Below are 18,645 nucleotides of genomic sequence, written 5' to 3' on the forward strand. Positions count from 1 at the left end.
ATCCTTAAAGTTTCCTCCAAACAGTGGATAAAAATAACATTTATAAATTCTGGCAAAGATTCTTTTTATTTTTTCGTTCGCTTTTGGATCAAAGGGGTTCACTTTCCCTTTCAAAAGGTGAGGGAGATATCGTGTCCCTACCCTAAAAAGTTAAGGGGGTATGGTGGAATTTACTCTATTTTGGAGTAGAACTAATAGAAACTTAATTTAGTGTCAAATCCTCGGTCACACTAAAATGGTGTGTCGTGTCATCAAACCATTAGCTTCAATTAGAGTCTCTCCATTAATCAAAATTGGATAAGATATGTAGACCAATAATATCCCTCTTACGCGGTCCGAATCTTTCACCACCATTCTCTCACTGCAGGTTAAAGGTTGCATAATACAACAACGCGCTGCAGTTCTAAAAGTGAGGAATTATTATGAATTGAGCAGTTTTACGTTGACTGCCAACCGACTAAGAATACAAGCTCGAGACTAGTAATATGAGCAAACTCACACGAACAAAATTACTATAATGTGGAGGTTCCATTATGCAGCCAAAAATCAAATGAACCCCAAGATTTGTGGGTTTGACAATATTTATGTACAAATAATTTGACATTACAATTCACTCTTTCGACGTCAACATATAAAGATATTTAAGTAAATTAACTAGGATATATATTGCTTTGCTTAATCACCAACTTATTATGGTAAATTACAAACATAGTCTATTAAGAATACAACAACAACAACAACAACAACAACCCAGTATAATCCCACTTAGTGGGGTCTGGGGAGGGTAGTGTGTACGCAGGCCTTACCCCTACCCCACTATTAAGAATACATTATAGCTAATTCTTTAAGGGACTCAAGTCCATCTTATTACATCTTATTCAAATTTAAAGACAAGACAAATACGTATAAACTTAGGCCATGGACCAAGTAACAGGAACTATACCCCTATTTGTATCTAATCCCAAAGCTCTCCACACAGCAATGGAACCATCCACTACGTCATATTTACACGGTCTCTGAAAATCATGTTCAGCATCACAACCAGTGGTAGAGTCACATTGATCCACAACTTTAGCTGTTACACCCTTCCCATTATTTGCCCTAATACGTATCATTTTTCCACATCTTGCCCCTCCATTGTACCATCCAGTAGACAATGTCACTACTCTTTCATTATTATCATGGTATTTTTCATCACACTGTGATGATCCGCCTCCATCTCCGCCTCTACTGAAATTATATAGGGTAAGTTGAGCAAGCGTTGAGGCGGTGACAGGAGCCGAACTTCGGTAAATAGGATGTGTACCGTGGCAATTGATTTGGCCAGATGGACGACAATTGTTTGGAGGTGAAGGAACATAAGGAGGATGTGATGACCCGAAAGGTCATCTTATGTTTTAGAATCCAATTTTGCGCCTTGAAGCTTTAAAAATATCTTTTTAATCCTTATCGATTTGCGTGCGTAGTCCAGACGTGTTTTCGGAAAGCTTTCATGTTAAAAACTGATAAAAATAAAAACTTTTGCCTAAAAACTTCATTTGAGTTGACTTCGGTCAATATTTTGGTAAACAGATCCGAATTTGTGTTTTGACGGTCCTGATGGGCCCGTATCGTGATTTGGGACTTGGGCGTATGCCCGGAATCGAAATCGGAAGTCCCTAGCCCGAGATATCGGACTTTGTCGAAATTTGAAAGTAAAGGCTTAATGAATTTGAAGTGTTTGACCAAAGTTTGACATTTTGGATAACGGGTCCGTATTTTGGTTCCGAAACTCGGTATAAGTCCACTACTATATTTATGACCTGTATGTGAAATTTGGTGAGAAACAGAGTTGGTTTGACATGATTCGAACGTCCGATGGTGAAAATAGAAATTACAAAGTTTTTTTTTGAGAATTTCATTTGATTTGGTGTTAAATTCGTAGTTCTAGATGTTATTTTGGCGATTTGATTGCGCAACTAAGTTTGTATTATCTTTTTAGACTTGTGTGCACTTTTGGTTTAGAGCCTCGAGGGCTCAGGTGAGTTTCGGATAGGCCACATAGTGAAATTGGACTTAGAACATTTGCTGGTATCTGCGATTTCTGGGAACTGGCCTGTGATCCCGCATTTGCAAGATCAGAGTTCGCAATTACGAACTTATCAGTCTCGCATTTTTGAGCTACTCATCGCAAATGCGAAGAATAGCTGGGCCACACAATTTTCGCATTTTCGAAGTGAGTCTGGGGAAGACATTCTTCGCATTTGCAATCACTGGGTCGCATTTGCGGTCAGCCCAGTTCGCATTTGCGAAGACAACGGAGGTGTGAATGGCTTCACATTTGCGATGGTTCCTTCACATTTGCAATGTGACATTTGCAGCTGGGTAAATATGTCTTAGACAGGATTTTTGATTTATTCTTCAAATTTTCAAACTCAAAAACCCTAGAGGCGATTTTCCAAAGAACTTTTCTTCCCCATATCATTGGTAAGTTATTCTAAACTAGTTTCTTTCAATCCTTCACTATTTTTTCTTAGATTTCAACCTAAAATCCAGAGTTTTCATGGTGGAATTGGGGTTTTTGGGTAGAAATTAGGAATTTGATAAATTGGGGATTTAGACCTGAAATTGAGGTCGAATTCCAAAACAAATCACATAACGGGGCGCGAGGGTAAATGGCTAATTAGGTTTTGGTCTGAATCTCGGGTTTGGACCAAGCAAGCTCGGGTGTTGACTTTTATTGACTTTTTCAATGAAGACCTAAATTGAATTCTTTTCAATCGTGGGTAGTTCCTATGGCTTAATTTGAATCGTTTGGTTGGTAAATTGCTAGATTATATTGGTTCGGAGGCTTGTTTGAAAGGCAAAGCAGTGGTTGAGCTTTGAGCTCGGTCTTTGGAGCAAGGTAAGTATCGTGGATAACATTGACTTGAGGGATTAGGACCTATTTGTCTATTTGCTACATGTTTAGATGTTGGGTGTAAAGTATAGGTGAGGGGACGAATACCTATGCGTTGTTATCGGGTAAAGCATGCGGGTGGGACTTGGTTTCTTGTAACTAATGCTTTCCTTTGATCATGTTATCCATGTTTAGACTAGTATAATCAAGTTGATCGTTCTTATCATGTATACGGATCATTTCGTGATAATTGAGTGATGATTTCAAGGTTGAGGTTGGTATTGTGGAACCAAATATTGAAGTAAGACTTGCTCTTGTTATTTCTATCTCCCTGTTGTTTGCTATTCATTGTTTTATGGTAAAGGAGAGCGTTAATGCACGAAGTGTCATACCGTGCCATGTTTTGAGAGAGTAAAAGCACGAAGGGTAATGCCGTACCATATTGTGAGTATTAATGCACGAAGGGTGATGTCGTGCCATAATATGAGTGTTAATGCACGAAGAGTGATGCCGTGTTGTTTCTATTGATTATATGGTGAGGTTGAGAGTAAAAGCACGAAGGGTGATGTCGTGTATTTTCCTTTACTATGTTTACTTATTATTATTAATTCAAGGTATATTGGTTGATCAAGTTCTAAATACCATTGTGAGTCTCTATCTTGTAATCCCATCAGCATGTCCCCCTCCCGATATTACCTGCCTATCTTTTACTTGCTGTTATTTTGTACATATACTGTTAAATTGCATAGGTTTATTACGTGTGTGTCTTGTCATAGCCTCGTCACTACTTTATCGAGGTTGGCTCGACACTTACCAGTACATGGGGTCGGCTATACTGATACTACACTGCACTTCTGTGCAGATTTTGGTATTGGTCCCACCTGATCGAAAGGCGTAACAACTCGGACGGGTTCATCGGAGACTCAAGGTAGAACTGTCGGCGTTTGTAGACCTTGAAGTCCCCGTCTATCTTTTCTGTTATTACTATTTCTTTCACTCAAACAGTTGTATTCCTTTCAGACTTTTATTTGTAGTAAATTCTAGAAATTCGTGAATTGTGACTTCAGATCCGGGTGGTAGTAAATATTGAAGTTTTTATAATATTCTGCAAACTCTGTTATAACTTCTGTTAGCTTAATTAATTCTATTATTAAAGGTGTACTAAAGTTGATTTGATAATTCTCTAACGTTGGCTTGCCTAGCAAGTGAAATGTTAGGCGTCATCTGATAAGTAGGGATTTTGACTACTTATTTGCACTCTCTTACTTTTATTTTAGCTCAAAATTGCTTAAAGGTATTCCCGCAAACTAATGAAAAATGCTTTCTTGCATGAGTGTTAAAGATATGAAAATCAACTCAAGAAGGAGTAATTTTGGATAAGTACAAAAACAAGGAAAGGGCACTGTGCAGACCGCACAATATTGAATGCGGCTGCAGATCATGAAGAAAGCCTCTGACAGGAAATGCTCTACAAAGTGCGGACCGCACAATTCTGGTGCGACCGTAGAAGATAAAGTTCAGAGAGATTGGATTTAAAGTCAAGAAGAAATGCGGACCGCACAATTTTGTGTGGCCGCATAATCAAGAGCGCGACCGCACTCAGAAATGTGTGATCCGCAGAAGTCCCACATTGCCAAAGCCAAGGTCAAGAAGTGCGGACTGCACTATAATTGCGCGGCCGCAGAAGCAAGAGTGCGACAACACTTATAAATGTGCGGTCCGCAAAAGTTGAAGGAGTGCGGCCGCAACCTAGAATTATGCGGCCGCAGAACTGGAACCTGCCAAGCCAAGTCTCAATGTGCGGACCGCACACATAATTGTGCAGTCGTACAAACTCCATAGGGGCAATTTTGTCAGATTTTTCAGCTTAGTATAAATAGAACTTTTGCCATTTTTAGGTCAAGTTTTGTATGTATGGAGCACCTGAGCCATTTTTCTTTATTGTATTGGGTAACATTGTATTAGTTTAGCATTTTACCATTAGATTTTCTTCCCTTAATCATCTATTATGAATTTTATCTTGTGACCCAACCCTAGTATAGATACTTAAGGGGTGTTTGATTTAGGGCTTGTTTATGATTGAGTTAATGATAATTAGACTAGTTGTTGCTTGAATCCAAGAATTAATGCTTGAAAATATTGATTCATGCCTAATTGACTTAGTCTCTACTTGAGAAAAAAGAGACTAAGTCTACAAAAAATTGGCTAAGAAGGAATTGGGGTGAACTCAAGAAATTGTTAGCCCTAATTAAAGGTTTGAATCTAGAGATGTAAGACCCGACTTGAGCGTTTATCACTTGTTTTGTGCAATACCCATTTGGACTTGAGAAAGCCAAATTGGGCAAAATCACTCTAACGACCGAGAGGTATTGAGTAGGTAATTGCGTGTGATTGCTATATTACAACCCCGACCAATCAAACTTGCCCTAGAGTTTACAACCCGTTAGGTAACCACCTAGGTGAAAGTCACGAACCTAGATTCAACTTGAAAAACAAGAACACCAAAAATATTGTCTTTTAGCTTTACAATTACAATCAATTGCTTAAAAGTAGAAGTAGAAACTAACAACCAAATATGTGTAAGTGCAATCTTGGGCACATCATACAGTCACACTAGGTGTATACCTAATCCACAATCTAACTCCCTGTGGATTCGACCCTGACTTGCGTTGGATTTTTATTATTGCTTCGACCGCCTCACAACCTATATTTGTGGTGTGAGTTTGGGCGACATCAATTTTTGGCGCCGTTGCTGGGGAGTTAAATGGATTTAGCTATATATCTAAGTTTTTGTTTGATTTGTCTTCTTTTCCTTCCGAGTCACTAACTTTGTTTTTGAATTGATTATAGGTACGAAAATGGCTCTCAACAACGAGCCCATCGGGAATTTGCCAATGGGGGAGGACATAGATGATGACCAAGTTGATGAGGTTCCTCTTGAACCTCAAGTTAATAGGCGAGGCCAACCACCTCATGATAATGTTCTCTCCCTCCCCCACCTCCACCAAGAGCAGTAGCGCATCAAGTGTTGCCGAACGAGGGTTATGCAAGTGCTATCGTCCCGCCCGACATTAGGGCGGACAACTTCCAAATCACCAAAGTGATGCTTACACTGCTTGAGCAACGGGGATTCTTCACCGGAGCTCTGAGTCAAAATACTTACAAGCATCTCAAAGGGTTCGTCGATACTTGTTGGGGGAGCAAGCAAACCAATGTTTCCGAGGATGTGTTGCGGTTGAGGCTATCTCCCTTTTCTCTACGGGGGCATTGGACTGATTTGAGAGATTGCCCAATCATTCCATCCATACATGGGATGTGTTGACGGAAAAATTCATTGCCATATTCTTCTCTCCGGGACATATAGCTACACTTCGGGATGAAATTCTTGCGTTCAAGCAAGAACCCAATAAGCCATTGCACGAGATTTGGGAAAGATATCATACCATAGTTAAAGAGTGCACGGATAATAATATGACCGAGGTCATGATCCAACAAACCTTCTATAAGGGGATCAACACAACAAATCAATGTGTGGCAAATCAACTCGCCGGTGGGAACTTTATGAGCACGCCCTATAGCGAAGCTTGTGAAATTTTGGATGACATGGCAGATACCTCATCGGCATGGCAAAGTAGAGCCAATGTTCCTCAAGGTGACCCAAATATCATTCACCTACACAATGAACTATGTGATCATGGGCAAGCTATTGCCGAGTTGACAACTACATTGAATCAATTGGCCAAATCTCAGCGTCAACAAGTTCAAGGGCCAAAACAAGTGAATGCGATGGAAGGTGTGAATATGATGATGAACAAGAGGCGGAAAAAAGGTCAACAAATGCTAACCCATCCAGAACAATTCATACAAGATGATTATGGGTATGACCAAGGTGATTCGTTCAATGAGCAAGAAGAAGAAGTGCAATATGTCAACAATTATCAATGCCAAAGAAACAATGCTCAAGGACAAAATCAACAACAATGGCGGTCACAAGGAAATCAAAGAAATTAGAACAACCAAGGTCACCAAGGCAATTGGAGTGGTGGTAACAACAATCGAGGCAATTGGGGAAATAACAATAATCAAGGTAACCAAGGCAATTGGGGTAGAAACAATTAAAGCAATTGGGGAGGCAACAACCAAGGGGGTTGGAACAGTAATAACCAAGGGAATCGGGTGCCGGTCTTTCAAATTCCCCCAATGTTTCAACAGCCAAGCAACCCACCTTCGAATCCTTCCCAGGGTCCGAGTTCTTCTAACAATGAAATGGGCCAAGTAGAGAACATGTTTAAACAAATGATGGAGAAGAACGTCGACTTCGATGCTCAATTAGCCTCCAACAACACTTCAATTCTATATATGGAAGTTCAATTGGGCCAAATCTCGCAAGCTTCGAACACTCGTCCTAAGGGGGCACTACCTAGTAATAAGGTGGACAACCCGAAGAGTGGGAACAACACGGGACATGTTATGGCCGTGACTACAAGAAGTGGAAAAGGTGGGGAGGTAACCACCTCAAATCAAAGAAGAATTATGGATGATGATGTGTTGATGCAAGAAGATGAGACTCCAAGTAATGTGGTTCAAGATAATGAAGAAGTGAGAATTGACGTTGATGAAAATGTGAAGGAGACACAAGAAGAAGTGAACTTTTCTAGGGAACACACAATTGACATGCTGGAACCGGTAACGCCATAGGCTAAGGCACCAATGCCAAGGCCTCTTCCTCCATAACTTCAAAGGCTTACAAAGCAAAATAGTGAGAACCAATTCAAAAAGTTTATTGACATGATGAAGAGTTTGTCTATCAATGTCCATTGGTTGAGGCTTTAGAGCAAATGGCGAGTTATGCATAGTTCATGAAGGACTTGGTGACCAAGAAAAGATCGATGAATTGTGAGACTATAAAGATGACACATCAAATGAGTGCTATTGGGTACTCAATGGCTCCAAAATTAGAAGATCCAGGCACTTTCACTATCCCTTGCACTATAGGGAGCGTCGATTTTGCCAAAGATCTATGTGATCTAGGGATGAGTATCTACTTGATGCCTTACTCGGTGTTCAAAACTTTGGGAATTAGGCAACTAAGACCCACATCCATGAGGTTGCAAATGGCAGATCGTACAATGAAAAGGCCATTGGGTATTACTAATGATGTGTTGGTTCGTGTTGACAAGTTCATCCTCCCGGCGGACTTTGTGGTTCTTGATTGTGAAGTGGACTATGAGGTGCCTATTATTTTGGGTAGACCTTTCCTTACTACGGGGAAGGCTCTTGTTGATATGGAAGCCGGTGAACTCACTTTTTGGATGGGTGATGAAAAGGTGGTCTTCCATGTATGCAAATCTTGAGGCAACTAAATAGCAATGAAGTTTGTTCGTTTGTAGATTTGGTGATCGATGTGGTTTTTATGATTCTAGTGCCACAATGAATGTTGAGGACAAATTGGAAGCCGTGTTTCTCAACCTTGATGATGATGAGGAGAATGATAGCTATGTGGAATGTGTGAATGGGTTGTATACTTATGAACCCCGCAAGTTATCCTTGGATCTTCAGAACAGGAAAACCCATCCAACAAAGCCCTCAATCGAGGAGCCTCCCACATTGGAGTTAAAGCCATTGCCTCCGCATCTCGGGTATGAATTCCTTGGCACTTCTTCAACTTTACCGGTTATTCTTTCCTCTTCTTTGATTAACATGCAGGTGGAGTCTACATTGGAGGTGCTACAAAGGAGGAAAAGAGCAATTGGATGGACATTGGCGCATATCCGGGGTATAAGCCCTGCCTTTTGCATGCAAAAGATTATTTTGGAGGAGGCTGCCAAACCCTCCATTGAATATCAAAGGATAATAATTAAGCAATGCAATAGGTGGTCAAGAAGGAGATCATAAAGTAGTTGGATGTCGGGGTTGTTTACACCATTTTCGATAGTTCATGGACTTCGCCGATGCAATGTGTCCCAAAGAAAGGGGGCATAACTGTGGTTACCAATGATAAGAACGAGTTTATGCATGGACTATCACAAGCTTGACAAAGTTACAAGAAAGGATCATTTCCCATTTCCCTTCCTTGATTAAATGCTAGATAAGTTGGTCGATCATGCTTTCTATTGTTTCCTTGATGGATATTCCGACTACAATCAAATTCTTATTGCTCTGGAGGACCAAGAAAAGACCACTTTCATATGTACTTATGGTATTTTCTCGTTTTCAAGGATGCCATTTGGGTTGTGTAATGCACCGACGACTTTTCAACGGTGTATGATGGCTACTTAAACCGACATGGTTGAGGATATTCTTGAGGTCTTCATGGATGATTTTTCTGTGCTTGGGAAATCTTTTGATGATTGCTTGAACAATTTGGATAAGGTCTTGGCTAGATGTGAGGAGACAAATTTGGTGTTGAATTGGGAGAAATGTCACTTCATGGTCGAGAAAGGCATAGTCCTCGGTCACAAAAGTTCAAAGCATGGTATTGAGGTCAACAAGGCCCAAATTGAGGTGATCTCCAAACTCTCTCCTCCTACATCCGTGAAGGGAGTTAGGAGCTTCTTGGGTCATGTGGGGTTATATCGCTGATTCATCAAGGATTTCCAAGGTTGTAAACCCTTTCTAAACTTTTGGAGAAGGTTGACAAGTTCCATTTCAATGAAGATTGTATGAAGGCATTCGAATTGCTTAAGTTCAAGTTAACTACTACTCCTATTATCACCGCACCGGATTGGAGCTTGCCTTTTGAGCTCATGTGTGACTCTAGTGATGTGGCGGTTAGAGCACTTTTAGGGCAAAAAATCAACAAAATCTTCCATCTGGTCTACTATGCTAGCAAGACTATGAATGATGCCCAAGTCAATTACACAATGACCGAAAAAGAGTTACTTGCTATGGAGAAGTTCTGCCCGTATTTGATGGGGACAAATGTGATTGTTCACACCGACCATGCGGTACTTCGGTATGTGATGAGCAAGAAAGATTCTACGGAAACATTAATGCAGTGGGTGATTCTATTGCAAGAGTTTTATCTAGAGATTCAAGACCGCAAGGGTAGTGAAAACCAAATAGTGGACCACTTGTCTCTTTTGGGGGGGGGAGGACATATAACGGCCTTGAGATCAATGATTCCTTCCCCGACAAGCAATTAAGCCATTTCAATGACCGAGATGCCATGGTTCACTGACTTATCCAATTATCTTATGAGCGGCATTGTACTGAATGAGTTCTCTTCAAACCAATGGAAGAAGCTCAAACAGGATTGCCTTGACTATTATTGAGAAGAGTCGTACCTCTTTCGGATTTGTACGGACAGTGTGATTCGATGATGTGTGCCGGAGGAGGAACAAGTGAGTATTCTTGAGGCTTGCCACTCTTTACCGTATAGTGGTCACCATGGTGGAGCTAGAACGACAGCAAAAGTGTTGAGTTGTGGATTCTATTGGCCTACCCTCTACAAGGACGTTAGTGATCTAGTCAAGCATTGTGATGAATGTCAAAGGGCCGGTAGGATTTCTAAGAAGAATGAGATTCCCCTCACCACCATTTTGGAAATTGATATCTTTGATGTGTGGGGTATTGATTTCATGGGGCCGTTCGTGAGCTCTCGTGGGAACACTTACATATTGGTAGCTGTGGACTATGTGTCAAAATAGGTTGAAGTCGTGGCTTTACCCAACAACGAAGCAAGGAGTGTGGTGGCATTCTTGAAAAAGAACATCTTCACGAGGTTAGGTACCCTAAGGGTTAGTGATGGGGGTTCGCATTTTTTCAACAAGGCTTTTGATACCTTACTCACCAAGTATGGTGTCACTCATAAAGTCTTGACCCCCTACCAAGCAAGCGGACAAGTTGAAGTCTCCAACCGGGAGATCAAGAGTATTTTCTCAAAGACTGTGAATGCCAATCGGACAAATTGGTCAAGAAAACTTGATGATGCTCTTTGGGCTTATAGGACGGCATACAAAACACCGATTGGGATGTCTCCATATCGATTGGTGTTCGAGAGCATAAGGCCATGTGGGCTTTGAAGAAGTTGATCCTTGAGTGGGATGTCGCCGCAAACCTAAGAGTGGCACAATTGAATGAGCTAGATGAATTTTGGTATCATTCCTACATAAGATCGTCCCTTTACAAGGAAAAGATTAAGTACCTATATGAAAAGTACATCCACAACATGGATTTTAAAGAGGGTGATCTTGTGCTATTGTTCAATTCCCTGTTATAGATGTTTCTGGGCAAGTTGAAATCAAATTGGAGTGGCCCTTTTGAAGTGGTGAATGTAACCCCTTTGGTGCTCTAGATTTGAAAAGCAAGAACGATGAAGTGTTTAGAGTCAATAGGCATAAGGTTAAATATTATCTTGGCAAGGTTGATGATGGCACCATTGTGGCGGTTCTTCATTTTAAATTATTGGCAATCTGCATCGTGTTAAATCAGGCGCTTCTTGGGAGGCAATCCATGTGTCTTTTTCTTTTTCTTGTTCTTCTTCATTAGATAGGCTTTGTTTTATGCTAACGAGTTTTGATGTATATGCAAGAATAGGTGTGCATTGTAGGGACTGTACAAGAAAAATTGGCTAAGTCTCACAAAAGTGCAGACCGCACCAGAATTATGTGGACCACACAATCACTCTGCGGCCGCACAATTCTTTGTGCGGTCACACAACTGGAAGACCAAAAGTGCATGCTCTCTGAAGATTGGCCTGTCAAATTTCATTAACAATTTGTGGTCGCACATAAAATTGTGCGGTCCACACAAATTCTGTGGCTGCACTCACTTTTGTGCGGACCACAGAGCTTTTTCAAAGGTTCAGGTAACAAGTGCGGACCGCACTCAAAATTGTGCGGCAACACTCAAAATTGTGCGGCCACACTTAGCTTCATTTTTTACCAACTGGGTCAACCTATAAATAGGACCTAAATGCACTATTCACACTTTACACACTCTGAGCTCTGGAACCCTAAGCAAACTCAGTGCATATCCCATTAGTTCTAAATCTTCCCTCATTTTAATAGAGTAGATTCTTTTTTGCATCCTTCATAACTGGTATATTCATTACATCTTTAGATTTTTCAATTTCTTTTAGTTTAGTTTTTGTTCTTTTGTGTTAGGGTTATTTTTAGGCCTAAAATGTTAATTGATTAGTCATTTTTGCTTAAAATCATGTGGGTATAATCATATATGTTCAATGGGGCATGGGTAGATCAGTAATCGTGTTTAGTTGCAAATACTATGTCTCAATTATGTGAAATTGAAAACCACAGAACAACTGCCGTGTAAAATTCAAATTGTGCGGCTGCACATACTTTTGTGCGGTCCGCCGCTCTCTAACTTAGGGCATACGTGTACATGAATTATGCTGACCGCACTCAAAATTATGCAGTCCGCAGTGAAATTATGCGGACCATAGTGAAATTGTGCGGTCCACACTGTTGAATGATTAGAGACCGAGTAGTCTGAACCTGGGGTTGTGCGACTGCACCCAAAATTGTGTGGTCCGCACAACAAGTTATGCGGCCACACTGTAAAATTGTGCGGTCCACACTCAATTTTGTGCGGTCCGCACTGCCTTTTCTCAGTATGATTTCCTGCAACTGTCATGCATCTGTTTACACTATTCTAAGCTCTAACTGATTCTTATTGCTATGAATTGCACACAATGGTTAGATCATGTGGTAGAGGCAATACATCAAAAGGGAGGGCAGAACCCTCCCGAGGCCGAGGTCGAGGCAGAAGTAACCTACCACTAACCATACAGAGAGCCATAAGCAAGAAAGCAACCACCAACTAAGTTCCTGAACCCTCCGAGTCTAGTGAGTATCTCCCATCTAGGGAAGCTTCTGAGGTTAACTCTGTTCAAGCACAGCCTGATACCCAATCTCAACCCGAACAAGTCCCGGGTAAATTCCACTTGAGAGATGAATCCTCTTCTGCTGCTAGTTCTTCTGAGGGTTTGGAAGAGGGTAGCCAAGATTCTGAGCCCTCTTTCTCACATGACCCGGCTGCACCAATAAATATAAATGATGATGATGATGATGTCTCGGATGATGGTAGAGGAGGCGACACTACAATGGGTATTCTAGAGAGGACTAAGAAGAAAGAGTTGAGGGAGGATCGATTTGTGAGCCTGACTGCCTTTACCAGATTCAGAGAGTGGTGGCCCTATAGATCGCTCTCACTTGTACGGTAGTTCCTAATGAAGGATTTGGACATTCACAATCCAAATGTCCATAGACAGTTTCGGGAGCAAAAGGGATGGAAACGGTTCACCCACAGTGTCATTGATGCAAATAAGCACTTGGTTAAAGCATTTTATGCCAATGTAGCTCACATTAAGAAGGGTAACAGGTAACAAAATTGAGAAGCCTGAAAGTCAGATTCAACTCATGTGCTTTGAACACTTGTGTGGGCTTTGATGAAGTTGAGGCGGTCCAGTATTTGGAAAATCTTGCTATGGGTGATGCAGCTCGCCCGTGGATAGCTGAGATTTTGGGTGCTCGAGGACCACCACCCCCATGGCTCACAGCAGGGGTTCCCATAGTCCAGACCACCCTAAAATTTGAGGCCAAAGGATGGCAGACCTTCGTGTGCTACCGTATTGATCCGTGCTTAAATGAGAACAACCTCCCACTTCCCCAAGCAGTTCTGGTGGCTTCTATTATGGTTGGGTACCCGATTAATGTTAGTGCCATAATATCAACCAACATCACATTAGCTATCCGAAACGGTGAAAGATCATACCTGTACCCGAACTTCCTCATAGAGTATTTCAATGATCAAAAGGTGGAGCCGAGGACATTTAATACAACAGTGAAAGCCAAGAAGCCTTTCTCATGGTACCACCTGTTGGGTGCTGACAACCCGAAGTTCAACGGTAAGGCAACTACTTCCGCTGGCCAATCTAAGGAGCCAACAATAGTAGTTACTAATTCAGCTGTTGAGTCTGCCACAGATGCCATGCCTTCCACAGGAGCCAGTCCTTCCACTGGGATAGCAGACATGCCACCACCTTCTTCTTCTAGACCATCAGCTTTATTATTAGTGCCACTATCAGTGCCAGCCTCATCCACTTATCCACAGACTGCGATGTGAGTCTCCCAGACATTGGCGAGTCTCAAAAACTGGATACAGGCAGCTACTTCAAAGCTGTCTGACATATCTACTGTTGTTGTAGCATAGTCTGCTACCCCAGTAGCACCTCAGGTACCTTTGTCAATGGAGGAAACATTGTCAAAGATCTTAGAAAATCAGAAGACTATTATGGAGACTCTAGTGGTGCATGGGAAAGTCATTGAGGAGTTAGGGAACCAAGCAAAGAAGATATGAAAGTCTCAGGCGTCGAAGAAGTCAGTGGAGAGGTTGAGAAAAGAGATTACCAAGATAACATCTACAGGAAATCTATCACTTGACCTGCTTATGGAGCTAGCAGTACTATCAGCACACGCAACACCAGCAGTACCCGAGGCATCAGAGGCAACAACCGACTAGTGTGAGGAGCCGGACGTCACTACCCACACCACTAAGGAGATGATCCATATGCTCACCAACCCTGTTGTCCCTCAGCCAGGTGATGATGAGACACAGTTAGAGGAGCCCGAAGGTACTGAGGATGCCATGCAGACTGAGACCACATAGGTAGTGCTCTTAACTCTCTACCCTTCCTTGTTGTTATTTTTGTTAAGCATTGGGGACAATGCTTATTTTTATTCAGGGGGTGGTCTAATTTGATTGATTTGACATTGATATTGGCCTGTAATAACTCTTATACTCTTTTTCGTCTATCTTTATTTTCTCTTTAGTTATTTATATATTCTTCCCTTTCATTTGATGTATATATTCATTTCCCTTATATATATATATATATATATATTCATTTCCTTTTGGTTTGTATATTAATTTGTCTTACTTTCCCTAGTTTACTTAATTAGCTTCTTTAGTTTGTTTTCCTTAATAGTATAATTTCTTATTTACTTTATTAGCTTATTTTTGATTTGTTAGCTTCTTTTCACGTTGGAGTGAACAATAAGCCTTTAGTTTTCTTAATGCCACGGTTCTTTCCAAAGGTGAATTTTGTGTGAACCGCATGGCTCTTCCCAACGATGGATGGCGTAACAACCTTCTTAAGGGATTGAGTCTATTTTCTTCTATGTTTAGGCAAAAATAGTAGTAATTAATAAAAGGGTTTTAAGCATGCTTTACTTGGTACCAATATATTTACCTACGGCCTTATGGTTAAAAGCAAGTTGTTGGCAGAAAATAGATGTAGTTGTGACCTTTTGACTCTTGTGTTGACTTAAATAGTCATTGATTGGTAAAATCGAGCCATTTGTTATTCTCAATCTTAACTAAGGTTGTTGTGGTCCCTCGATTCCGTTCTCTTTAGCAATCCAACAGCGTAAGAGGTGAGATATTGAATTGAAAGTCCAAGTACCCCGTGCTAATAGTCTAGAACTTGCCCCGAATGTTTTTATAGGCGAAATTCTTAGTGTAGCTTGGCTTGAGAAATGATTGTAGGCTCTCCTTGATCCAATTTGAAATTTAAAATCTTCCAAAGCCTACCAATGTGATATCCCTAGTCAACCCATTTGAGCCTAAGCCCTTTTTCTTTCAATAACCATGTTACAAGCCTTTATCTGTTTTGAAATGACCCTCTCTTGGCACCCAATTTTCCTTAACATTCTTGAGAAACAATTGGCAAAAACATAAGTTTGGGGGAGAGACGAGGAGTTTGAAAGTGATATAAAGGTCCAAAGAAGAGAAAGAAATGAAGAAAAGGGAAGGCAAAGAAAAGAAAGAAAGAACAAAAATAAAAATGCTAAAAAGAAAGTGAATAAAGTAAAATGTTGAAGGGATTCAAAGAAAAACAAGGATGAGAGGCATGGAGTAAATAGAAAAGGAGAACAATGAATGACCAAGAAAGAGTGACGTTACATCTTTCTAGTTCCCCAGAGAAAAAAGAAATTGACTCAAAGAGTCGACAAAGTATGAGCCAAAAAGAGAAAATAGAGTGCTTAAGGAAAGATGAACCATTCCATCAAATCCTACCTTGATCCAAAAAGCCTTCATTACATCCCGAAAAAGCCCTACATGATTTAAAGTTGAGTGAGCTTACATTAGTGGTGATTTATATGAGGGGCAAGTATATGGTACTTAAAGTTGTACTTGTGATATTTTTTGGAAAGAGATGAGCGAGCTTTTCACAATCCTTGAATTGAGTATTATATTCTAAAGTGAGATATGCTAACGGAGAGTAGTGGAGGAGTTTGGGATCCACAATGACATATATGAAAAAGCGAGCTTCCTTGATGAATAAAGTCAACTCTTGATGCTCTAGTGTCACATTAGAACTATTGTACTCAAAATGTCAAATCATTATATTGTTGATAATTCATACGTGTTGTGGGTAATTGTTGGTCCCAATTGATGTGTGATTGATGTACCTTAGGCCAGCTGAAATAGTTATAGTCTTGTGGAGGTGGGAATTACCTTATTTGCTTGAGGACAAGCAAAAGCTTATGTTTGGGGGAGTTTATAAGTAGGGATTTTGACTACTTATTTACAATCTATTACTTTCATTTTAGCTCAAAACTGCTTAAAGGTGTTCATGAAAACTAATGAAAAGTGCTTGCTTGTAGGAGTGTTAGAATATGAGCTAAAGAGATGAAAATCAACTCAAGAAGGAGTAATTTTGGATGAGTACCAAAACAAGGCTAAAAGGGAATTGTGCGGATCGCACAATATCGAGTGCGGCCGCATATCATGAAGAAAGCCTCTGACAAGAAATGCTCTGAAAAATGAGGACCGCACAATTCTGGTGCGGCCGCAGAAGACAAAGTTTAGAGAGATGGGATTTTAAAGTCAAGAAGAAATGCGGATCGAACAATTTTTGTGCAGCCGCATAATCAAGAGCTCGGCCGCGCTAAAAAATGTGCGGTACGCAGAAGTCCCACATTCCCAAAGCCAAGGTCAACAAATGCGGGCCGCACTATAATTGTGGGGCCACATAAGCAAGAGTGCAACCACACTTATAAATGTGCGGTCCGCAAAAATTGAAGGAGTGCAGCCGCAACCCAGAATTGTGCGGCCGCAGAACTGGAACCTATCAAGTCAAGTCTCAATGTGCATTCCGCACACATAATTGTGCGGCCAGACAACCTCCACAGGGGCAATTTTGTCAAATATTTTTAGCTTAGTTTAAATAGATTTTTTTGTCATTTTTAGGTCAAATGTTGTATGTAGGAAGCACTTGAGCCGTTTTTCTTTATTGTATTGGGTAACATTGTATTAGTTTAGCATTTTAACATTAGATATTCTTCCCGTAATTATCTATTATGAATTTTATCTTAGTTTCTTCTTTAATTTCTTCATTTTTCACGAGTAGCTAAATTTTTAGCTAGGGTTGTGATCCAACCCCAGTGTGGGTACTTAATGGGTGTTTGATTTAGGGCTTGTTTGTGATTGGGTTAGTGATATTTATCCTATTTCTTGCTTCAATTCAAGAATTAATGGTTACAAACATTGATTCATGCCTAATTGACTTAGTCTCTACTTGAGAAAGAGAGACTAAGTCCCGAAAAACTTGGCTAACAAGGAATTGGAGTGAGCACAAGAAATTGATAACCCCAATTAAAGGGTTGAACCTAGATATAGTAAGACCCGACTTGAGTATTTATCACTTATTTTGTGCAATACCCATTTGGACTTGAGAAAGCCAAATTGGGCAAAATTACTCTAACTACCGAGAGGTATTCAGTGGGTAATTGCGTGTGATTACTATATTACAACCCCGACCAATCAAACTTGCCCAAGAGTTCACAACCTGTTAGATAACCACCTAGGTGGAAGTCACGACCCTAGACCTTTTATCAACTTGAAAAACAACACCAAAAACATTGTCTCTTAGCTTTACAATTACAATCAATAGCTTAAAAGTAGAAGTAGAAAGAAACAACCAAATATGTGAAAGTGCATTCTTGGGCACATCATACAGTCACACTAGGTATATACCTAATCCAAAATCTAACTCCCTATGGATTCGACTCAGACTTGCGTTGGAATTTTATTATTGCTTCGACCGCCTCAGAACCTATATTTGTGGTGTGAGTTTAGGCAACATCAACATCACGTTCCCGAAGGTGGAAATTTCGGGTCGTGACAGAGGAGTTCCACTTTTACAAATATTGGTACCAACATTAGGGTCATCATTACATTTTCCTTTTATTCAAATTAGTTGGCCATCACAATCATTCAAGGTTTTATAAAGGGCCGTTGCATGAGAAAATGGCATTTCCGAGGGAAGAAGAAGAGATGAAAATTGTGAAAATGCAAAGTGAAATTAGAAAGGCAAGGTTGGCCATGGTGGTTAATATTTGTAAAACTAAGAAGTGTTGATGTGTGAAGAAGACTATGCATGTAAGCTTCAAATCGACTAAACTCTTCCTTCTCTCCAGGACTTACCACCATGAATACAACCACTATTACAACACTCGTACCACCGGACAAGAACAACCATATGGACGTTCAAGAAACAACACCACACTTCTATAAGGAAATGCTCCCCGATAAATCGGTAATTCACCAAAATGATTACTATAAAGAAGACGTCACCACAATCATCAAAGATGATAAGGGGAACAACATTGAAGACTCAATCCCCCTTTCCCAGGAAGACAAGAAAGGCCTTTACTTCCCATGGCGTTATTCTATAATCATAAAGGTCTTTGGACATAGAATGCCACAACAATATCTTCGCTCTAAACTAATTGACTTAT

The 18,645-nt window shown here is 40.5% G+C and overlaps 1 pseudogene; it reads right to left on the reverse strand.

Moving 5' to 3' along the window:
- Positions 1 to 911: 911 nt before the first annotated feature.
- LOC104210556 (kiwellin-like) lies at positions 912 to 18,231 on the reverse strand (annotated as a pseudogene).
- Positions 18,232 to 18,645: the final 414 nt, after the last annotated feature.

The sequence above is a fragment of the Nicotiana sylvestris genome, chromosome 11 (assembly GCF_000393655.2).
Source record: "Nicotiana sylvestris chromosome 11, ASM39365v2, whole genome shotgun sequence".
Classification (NCBI taxonomy): Eukaryota; Viridiplantae; Streptophyta; class Magnoliopsida; order Solanales; family Solanaceae; genus Nicotiana; species Nicotiana sylvestris.